This window comes from Lepisosteus oculatus, chromosome 9 (genome assembly GCF_040954835.1).
Source record: "Lepisosteus oculatus isolate fLepOcu1 chromosome 9, fLepOcu1.hap2, whole genome shotgun sequence".
Classification (NCBI taxonomy): domain Eukaryota; kingdom Metazoa; phylum Chordata; class Actinopteri; order Semionotiformes; family Lepisosteidae; genus Lepisosteus; species Lepisosteus oculatus.
The window spans coordinates 10,588,091-10,597,859 of NC_090704.1; the positions used below are offsets into that span (position 1 = coordinate 10,588,091).

At 43.8% G+C, this 9,769-nt stretch overlaps 1 pseudogene; it reads right to left on the reverse strand.

Annotated features, from left to right (window-relative positions):
• Positions 1-223: 223 nt before the first annotated feature.
• Positions 224-4,790, reverse strand: LOC138241261 (uncharacterized; annotated as a pseudogene).
• Between the last annotated feature and the right edge of the window lie 4,979 nt (positions 4,791-9,769).

The window sequence follows — 9,769 nt, forward strand, 5'->3', positions numbered from 1 at the left end:
CCTTGAGCCTTGTGGTGTTCAGTCATTTCTTTTAGGATAAATACAATACCAAATGTATATCAAAGAAAACAGAAGACAACACTATTGTAGGGGGTACAAATCACAGTTCTAAGTGCATAGCAAACACATTTGTTAACACTGAATCAGCCATTTACAAAGTACTTATAAATGGCAAATACCTGAACGCAATTAATAACCAATTGCAATTCACGAGGAATGACAGCAGCTGAAAGCTTGGGAGAATTTTGAATCGTTTATTGTGATGTGGAGATTTGGCGTAACCCGCTTGGCTGAGGGCCAACCTCCCGGCCGTTGGACGGGGAGGATAGGACCCCCATGCGACCAATGGGGTAGCTGCAAAGGTGGAGAGGGGGTGGAGGAGGGATGCAGAAAACGAACGAGGAAGAGGAGAGGGTGACGTTTGATATTTATGGAGACCGGTTGCTTACGTCGGGATTAGTGAGAATTGCAGCAGCTGTGTCGAATAAGCGCGGCTGCCTTCATTCCTCCCGAACTTTCATTAAAAACTCCATTTCACGAGGAATGACAGCAGCTGAAAGCTTGGGAGAATTTTGAATCGTTTATTGTGATGTGGAGATTTGGCGTAACCCGCTTGGCTGAGGGCCAACCTCCCGGCCGTTGGACGGGGAGGATAGGACCCCCAAAAGAACCAAGCGGGACCCCCAGTCACCAGTGCAGAAAAACAAAAACAAAAGATTATTGGACCAATTCAGCTGAGGAGAGAAAGTGCCTGCTTGAGGATACCGGGGTTAGTTTTAATGTATGCATGGTAAGCCTCGGAGGATCAACGGCCGAGTTGCTTGATGAGATACTCGGGTATGCCTTGGCGAGCGGCGGAGGATGCGGCCCCTGATCTAAAGGAGTGCCCGGAGAATTGTTTAGGAGGGTATCATGATACGGCCCTTCTCATTTGCGAACAGAGGGGCAGTAGGCAAAGCTCCGGCAGAGGTGCGAAGATGTGCGTAATGGGATAGAGGCTCGTAAGGGCTTATGTAGGAACAGAGTTTGAAATAATAGATGAGAGTGGCAGATCTGAGTTGGTTGGTTTTGCTTTTCTTGAGATAGAAGGTCAGTGTCTCGGAAGATGAGATGGAGATGTTGGATAAGCAGGGTTGAGGAGAAGGATCGAAGGATGTGGAATTAGCGGTAATTTCGGAGCACCTTAGGAAGATAAAGAAGGCTAACAAGAATAAAGATTCAAGAGGGCGGTCGACCCAGGGTGAGTGGTAACCGGACGACGTTGATGCAGGATTCAAGGATGTCTGAGGTAAGTGGTGCGCGTAGGTTCGGAAGTGATTTTCAAGCCACTGAAAAGCCTTTAAGGAGAGTGATTCGAGGGTGGATAAGGGATGGACGGATCGTGCCGAAAAGGAGTGGATGCCGCACAGGTATACTTTGGTGGTGGATGCTCGTACCTTGAGTGAGTTTCTACGATAGCGAACGAAGGATGATGCGGTGAGAATGTCGAAAGAACAGAATTTTATGTTCGCAGAGAGGTGGAAGGATTGGAAGCCCTTTCAGGCAGTGCAGTAAGAATCGAGAGTTCAAGGGGCGATAGTTTGCTGGGCCGGCTGGAGATAGCGATGGAAAGGATAATTCGGAGGAACGCGAGTTCCGAATAGGGAGATACTGAGCACGGGTTCGGTCTTGCATCTGGTGCCAAGTTCCTGAAGCGAAAGAGAGAGAGTCAGCTATCTCATTAAGGTGACCTGGAATGTGAGCAGCTACGCGAATGAATTGATGTGTGAGAGAAATCCATTTAAGGTGGTAGAGGAATTTCATGATGGATTGGGATGAAGACCTTCCTTTGTTGATTATATGAACTACTGCATGGATGGCCGAATGGATGAGGATGGTTTATGTTTCCAATTGTGGCCCCAAAGAGAAGCAGCAACGACAATTGGAAATATTTCTAACAAGGCTGATGACTGGTTGGCGAGAGGGATTGGAGAGAAATCGGGAGGCCAAGGGGCCGCAAACCATTGGCCTTTGTAATAGCCTCCGAAACCGACTGAGGGGGCTGCGTCTGTGAAAAGCTGGATATCTTCAGTGTCAGAGAGGAGGTCATCGTAGAAAAGAGATATGCCATTCGAGTTGGCCAAGAAAAGCTGCCAAAGCCTGGGCTCGGATTTGCAGTTGGCTGAAGGGCTTACGTGGTGGTAAAGAGAGGGCACGGAAGAGGCGAGGTCGAGAAGGTAGACCGTCCTTGAGGGATGATACGCATGGCGTAATTGAGGTGGCCGAGCGGAGAGAGAAGTTCCCTCTTTGTGCGAAATTTGGCAGAAGAATAGATAGAGATATACATCTGGATCCTGTCGATTTTGTCGCGAGGCAGGGAAGCGGAGAAATTGATTGAATTGAGGGTGATCCCGAGGAATTGGATTATATGAGAGGGGCCAGTTGTTTTGTCCATGGCAAGGGGTACCCCTAGTTTCCTAAAAACGGAAAGAAGTGTGGTGGAGGCTCTTGCAAGTGGGGTGTGAGGAAAGTCTATGGTAAGGAAATCGTTGAGAAGGTGGACGAGAAAAGGAAGCTTATAGTTATTTGAGGGGATCCAGCCGAGAGCTTCGGCTAAGGTACCGAAAATGTTTTTTTTTGGGCTACTCCTACGTCCGAAGGTAAGGCGGACTGCAAAGAACTTGTTCTGCCAATGAACTCCGAAGAGGCGCCAGAGGTCTGGGTCAGGAGGCATAATTTTAACGGCACTGGAGATGTTGGCCTTAGCGAGCCAGGCGCCCAGACGAACCGCTATACCAATGGGATTGATGTGGTATGCGGGGAATGGGGAAGAGTCAAGTGGGCCAATCGTGAAACCATTCTCGACTTTGGATGCTAGCAAGGAATCAACGGACTGGGGATCGGCGGTGGCAGATTGCAAATTTTTTTTTTTTTTTGCAAAAGACAAAGGAAGAAGGAAGTGTGCACGGGCCTGGTGAAAATCTGAAGGAAAGGCCGTCGAGTAAGATGTGGGTGGAAGAGGGGTCGGGGTGATGGAGCAGGCTGAAAACAAGAGCGGGGATGTCAATTGGGGTAGACAGAAAAGCCAGTAGTCTTTTGGGAACGCTGAAGGTGGAGCGAGCATGGAAGGGGCCGGCAGGGGCAGGCAGAGCGAGCATGAGCTTCGCCGCAGAAGCTGCGAATGTGAAGGAAGCGACGAAGGGGAGAGGTACGTGTAGAGGAATTGAAGATGTTGGGAATTTGTTGGCCTCTGATCATCACGATGGGGCGACTGCGAACATCTTTGGACCGGGAAGGTTTGAAGAAGACCTGGCGGGAGAATAGATGCTGTGGGGGAGAAGGGGCGGAGTCGAGGTTGGGCTTGCGGACGGTACCTGGGCAAAGATTTGATGAATGTGTCCAAGAGGAACAGAAGTCGCAGGAAAGAGCTTGGACACCAGTGAAAGTGCGACAGTAAAGCTCAATGTCCAGGGCTCCCCAGTAGGTGCGCTGGTTCCGTTGGAGTAGGCGGGCAGCGGCCTCGGCCAAGAACTGCTTATGGTAATCGTAGAACAGGGAGCCCTCGAAAAGGACAGATAGATCGGGGATGCTGTGCATGTAATCGTCGAGTTCCTGACGACGTTGGGGAAAGGCGGAGCACGTGATGTCGTGGAAAATGCTGAAAGCCAAGCAGAAGTCGGAAATTCGAAGGACTGAAGCAGAGTGAGGGTCAGAAGATTTGAGTAATGGAAATCAAGCCGCAGTCGACTGTTCTAGAATCGGAGTTGTAAGTGGAAGAAGAGAGAAAGTGAGCTAGATTGACGTCCGCACCTCAGAATTTGCTGCCGGAGTGGAAAGGGAATGGGAGGAGGACTAAACTTTAGTGTGTTAGGAGGAGCTGGGAGAGGAACGGCTGTTCAGACAAAAAAGTCCTTAGTAAAGGGGAGATTGGAATCCAGGGCCGAAGGCATGGGATGACGGATGCCGTGTTGGACACCGGGGAAGGGAGAAGATGAGGAGAGAAGAAGAGCGGAAAGCAGATTGTGGTAGGAGGGCTTTGACGGATCTGGGGCCTGAAGCTCGGTGGCTTGGGATATGGAAGCCGAAGACTGCTGGGAATTGAAGCAGGAGCGAAGGCTGCGTTAAGGACTGAGGAGGCTGCCGAGTCGTCTTGGACGCCAGGGGGTGGGGGAGGGTAAGGGCCGCCTGCTAGCTGAGCTGGGGGTCGTTTACTAGCTGGCCTTCGGGCCGTGGAGACAGCAGCATGGGCCAAAAGAAAAGAAACCGGGGCCGAAGGCACCAAGCTGGCGGAGCTTGAGCCGTGTTGGACGCCGGAGGTAGAGACAGGAGAGTGCAGAAATTAGATTAAGCGGAGAAGGGGGGGGAGGGGCGTGAGCCTGGGGCCTTAGACTCGGCAGCAAGGAGTTTAGGGCAGGAGGCTGGGTGGGAGAGGCTAGGTGCAGTTGTTCAGCAGAGGAATGGATTGCTTGGGGGAAGAGACAGACACGGATATATCAAGACAAGACAGAAGATGCGACAGGCAGAGGCGCGGGCGGCCTCGGGGTCCTCACGTTGGGATGAGTGGCGGCGGCGCGGGTGATGTCATCAGAGAGCGCCGGGGAAGCTGGGGAGTTGATGTTTCCTTGTGTAGACTGCGGTTAAGTACGGGGAAAACGAAGCTTTTTTTTTTTTTTTTGGAAGCGTTTCTTTTAAAATGGACGCCATGTTTTCGAAGTATCCTCTGGAGGCTTGCTACAGTCCGGTTGGAAATCGCGAGAGATGATCCAGGAGAAGGGGGAGCCGATGTGCATGAAGCGCGGCGGCAGGGACATCCTCAAGAGAAGCGGGGGTTATTTGGAGATTTTGCCGTGGAGGAACGGGAAGGCTGGGTTTGTAATGAGAGAGGGACTGCGACGGCGGAACGCAGTCTTCGACGAGGAGTTGGATCTTGTGAGGACTGGCTGGGAGATGAGCGGCGCTGATGTTGCACGGCGGCTGAAGGAGGCGATAAGACGGAGGTGAGGGGTGCTGTGGGGGGTGGACTGGACGAGAAGGGGAGGAGAGTCTCCTGCGCTGCAGAAAAGGTCTTCATCGGAGCGGCGGATTTGTAGATCCATGAGAAGGGAGCACGGATTCGAGCTAGGCAAAAACAAACCATGCAGAAAACGAACGAGGAAGAGGAGAGGGTGACGTTTGATATTTATGGAGACCGGTTGCTTACGTCGGGATTAGTGAGAATTGCAGCAGCTGTGTCGAATAAGCGCGGCTGCCTTCATTCCTCCCGAACTTTCATTAAAAACTCCATTTAACCATTAGTAAGCATCATTTATCACATGGTTATTGAAAATAAACTAATAGTGTTTTTAAGGAAGAGGTTACAAAGGCTTTATAAGTGAATTTGCATATACTGATGCATTACTGAAAAGGTAAAAAAATGCTAAAACAAATAAATAGTTTATAAAAGTTGACATGAAAAACTTCACTTTATTAAATGAGACACATGGAAGCAACAGATGGTTTTATGGAGTTTGAATTAACTGGATTCTTTATAAATAGATTATCTGAACTGTTACAAGGTACAACAAAATGCTGTTAATGTGAGGTTTTTTTTAGAAGGGCTGGTTGCTTTAACATGTTTATCTGCACTTCAGGCAATTATGTATACCTTTTTCTTACCAGACCCTTTTCTTTTTGCAGCTTTCTGCCATGCTTAATTGTCACATTTCAGATCAACATCTTACTGGTGATTATAAAAATTGGCAGAAAAGAGCTTTTTTAACCTCTGCAACTTTTAGAATCATTAGTTTCTTTCCAAACAGTTTTTTTAACTTAACACAATTACATTGTTGTTCTCCGATATCATTTACAGTGTTTCGTTTTTCTTTTTTCAGATTTTATCTGCAGCACATATCCTCCTGCCTCTCTCTTGCAATGCAATTACCTGAGCCATTAATGGGTTCCATTCTTTTTCTTGCCCTCCATGATAAGCAGAAGATCACTGTCACCTGATAAAACAAAAAGATATCAAATCTCAACATGAAAAAAAAACCCATGACTGCTGAAAGTAGTTTAATAACTTTAAATAAATGTGCTGTGACTTTACAAGTATAGCAACCAAGGTTAAACTCATCTAACGGGGCTTTTGAATTTCTTGTCAGGAAGTGTAATTTTAGCACTTCATTATAAGGCAATCAATAATCTATAGGCCACTGAAAGTTAATCTTGTCTGTATGTACAAGATGCAGGGTTAGCAGGAGCTAAGAGGTATTACTTAAAATCCTTGTTTTGTTTCACTTAATCCATCCAATCTGAAAAATGTTGTTTGAATTATTTATCACTTTAGAATAAAAGATTTATCAATAAAAACTGGTTAATATAAACAAGATTCAAAAGTGCCAAACGTTATCTGGGGAGTGCTGCTTGTCTTTCCCAATGGGGCAATTACAACTTGTAAAGGATGTGCAATAACCTCTGACATCTCATGTGTAGTTTCATGGATAGAGAAGATCTGAGCACAGGCCAACAATTTACCCTAGATCTTTTCCCACTGTCACTTCCATTATAAGCTCTCTCAAGTATAACATCCAATGGCTTAGAGAAGGAATGTACATCTTGATCTCCCAGCAGGGCAGTTTGCAAAAACATCAATTGGGAAAGAAAAAAGAATCTTGGAAAAAGTCAATCACTTGTAGATTCAGTCACAGGCTACAGAGGGTCATTGAGTTACTGTTTATTTTTCTCTTTTTCTAAGGCATGTTCTTTTGGAGAAAGCCTAGATCAAATTGTCAAATCTGCCGACACAGTGAGCCCCACTGTTGCCGTACAATTGCAGACAGATCATGTTCCAACCCTCCATGTAATGTATGGCAGCCAAGTCACTGTACACAGCAATCTTAAAGTACTGACAGGTACTTATAAGGGAAGTGCTGCGTCCCAGTGAAGAATGGCAGTATTGTACCAAACAGAATGATGTGCCTACAACAATCAATGTATGATAACAGCTCCTTCATGCATCTTTCCTCTGTTTGTAATTAAAGGTTAAAATGTTTGTCTGTGCTCCATTTGACATTTTTAAGGTTAGTGTGCAGCCTCTGAATTGTGTTGGAATAACTATAATTATGAGTAGCTGCTGTCTGTTATTGTACTGCATTGTGTATCTGCTTGTACTGTATATAGGAATCATGTACATTTCTGACATTGTGAGTCAAGACAGGTTCTTTTTCTATACATTTCAGCTTCAATAGAATACAGCAGGATTTCAACATTCACAAGGATTCAGTACTGAGAAATGTTGTGAATAGTCAAATTCACAAAAAATGGGTACAAGACAAAAGTAACCCTCCCTTATAATTAATACTTATAATTAATTAATCATTATAATTAGAGTACTAATGTATTGGCTTTAAGTTAATTTAAAAAACCTTAATCAACTAAAATAAACCCAACAGTAATCACAAACTTAGTAATCTGCTCAAATAAACATGAATTCCTCCTCTGCATCAAGCAGATACCTGCGCTTTCTCTCATTGCTTCTGTGATTACCGTGTCCCACTGTAATGAAATGGGCAATAAACTGTAAGTAAGTTGTCTCCATCCTGCCATTCCCCACTGCACTGATGCAGAACCAGAAGCATTTGTTACAATCCAAAAATAAACACCTTGAGATGCAGATGCTGTGTAGTGAGCACTTGGGCAGGGGGCAGGGAGAGGCTCACTCACTAGCAAACTTAGTGTCATAATTCTATTTTGTGTTGTGCTGCCAATTTGAAAGTTGCGGTTAACAACCTTCAGTTCATTTTCATCCTGCTAATGCTCTCCTTTCATCAAATTAAAAAATGATATCATTATTTCATATAAAAGATATTGAAACCCTACTGTATAAAGAACGTTAAAGATCCAGCACTGTACACCATGCTTTATATATTTTAAGTTCTTTTGGAAACTCTAATTAATATGTGAGTCTACTTTATTTTTTACAATACTCTGGTTTCTCTTTAACAAGTTCAACTTGTAATAGCTTAGTGCTGTCCAGGAAATTAGTTCTCACTTAAAATCCCATAATCAATGAAATATTTGATCAAAGCTTTTAATCACTTGCTTTTTCTTTATATATAAGAGAAATTAAGCCAGAAATAATCTTTTATCTTCCCAATGGGGAACTGTTCCTTTCAACATGCTTCAAGAAGGAGCATATTTTGTTCCATTAAAAGTCTCCTTAGAGAAGTAATCTATTAAGACCGTCTATGTAATATCACACTCTTATTCCAAAAGGCTTTGAAAGTTCAATACACAAAGTGAGCACACATCATGATTTTGTTAATTAAAACATCTTGCTTCTGGAAATTGTTGGTCTCTCTTTCTAATGCCATTTTTGTGTTCTAAAATCCAAATTCACTTTATCTTAGTCATCCTTTCTGCTTAGAACATTCCACAAGGACACTTTAGCAGGTACTGTACATCACAAATTTATTTAGACAGAACCCACCACCCTGAATCTTATTCCCTCTCCACACATACACACTCTGTCAAATACATCATTAAACTTTTCCCACCATGCGAAAACCTTAAGCCTTTTGATTCTGCCACCATCTGTTAACAGACAAATACAATAACATGGATGCTTTATTCATTACCACTACTGCTTAATTATAACAGTGTATCTGATATGTCAGTCTCGTAGATTGCAGTTTAAATTTTCTATATGTAACCTGTTTTTATCATTACACCAAAAAACTAATTACAAGGTAACCCTTAGGCCTTTTGATCTGCCACCAATAGTTCATAGTCTCCCAGTGTGTAAGCTATAGTACCTATCAGATGATGGAAGAATCAAATCCTTCCTTTTGCAGTAGAATGGAGGTGGCCTTCTGAATTTACCTGCTGCCAGCCATGTTTTAGCAGGCTGTCTCTTGTCTCCTCTTGGGAAATCTCCAAAGAGCAGCTGCCCTTATCAATGTGCTTTTCCAACTCAGCTCCTGCACCGGCCACTTTAAATGACAAGAATACAGAAAGCTGGTAATCTGCCCAGACTTTAACAAAATTAAACTCCAGGCCGTGGCAGGAGAGTGATGTATTTGCGAAGATTTCCTGCCTGCTATAATATTACAGCAAAGCATCAACATAAATGGCATTTGTAGCTGGTGAAAATCAAACATTTAAAGAGCAATTTCCAGCTTTAAACAACTAAATGCTTTTCTCATTAAAATAAAATAACAGTCTCTGAAGCATTTTCAATTGCCTTCAAATTTCTCTTTCTAGTTGAGAGTATTTATCTAGTTGTTGTGTGATTTATTTAGGGACATTATCACTCATGAAAAAGGTACAGTACAATATGAATAATTTTTAATCATAATCACACATAAGCACACATAATGTATGCATTGTATTATATTTCATATTTGTTTTTATTTCTTGATGGGAAATGTATACACAATATACTGAAAGTAAGAAATATATCTATTTATGCATGTACAGTAGCTCTGTAAAAAATAAGGTAAATTATGGAAACTGGTTAATTCTTTCTGGCATGTATTAGATAAATTGATAATTTACGATTGACTGTAAATCCCTTGAGTCTCAATGTTGCAAATGAACCAAATCATCTCTTTGGTGAAAAAAAATGATTGGGTAGCAATGATAAGGTTATTTAACCTGTTGAATGACATGCCTGTTGTAAAGAGTGATATTGCTTTCTGTCTGGGGTGTTCACTGTTAGCAATTCCTAACCTAACCAGATATTAGGCTAAGCACAGTCCATGAACAATTAGCCACACTCTGGGAAACAAGTACCCACAACACTTCGCTGAGATAA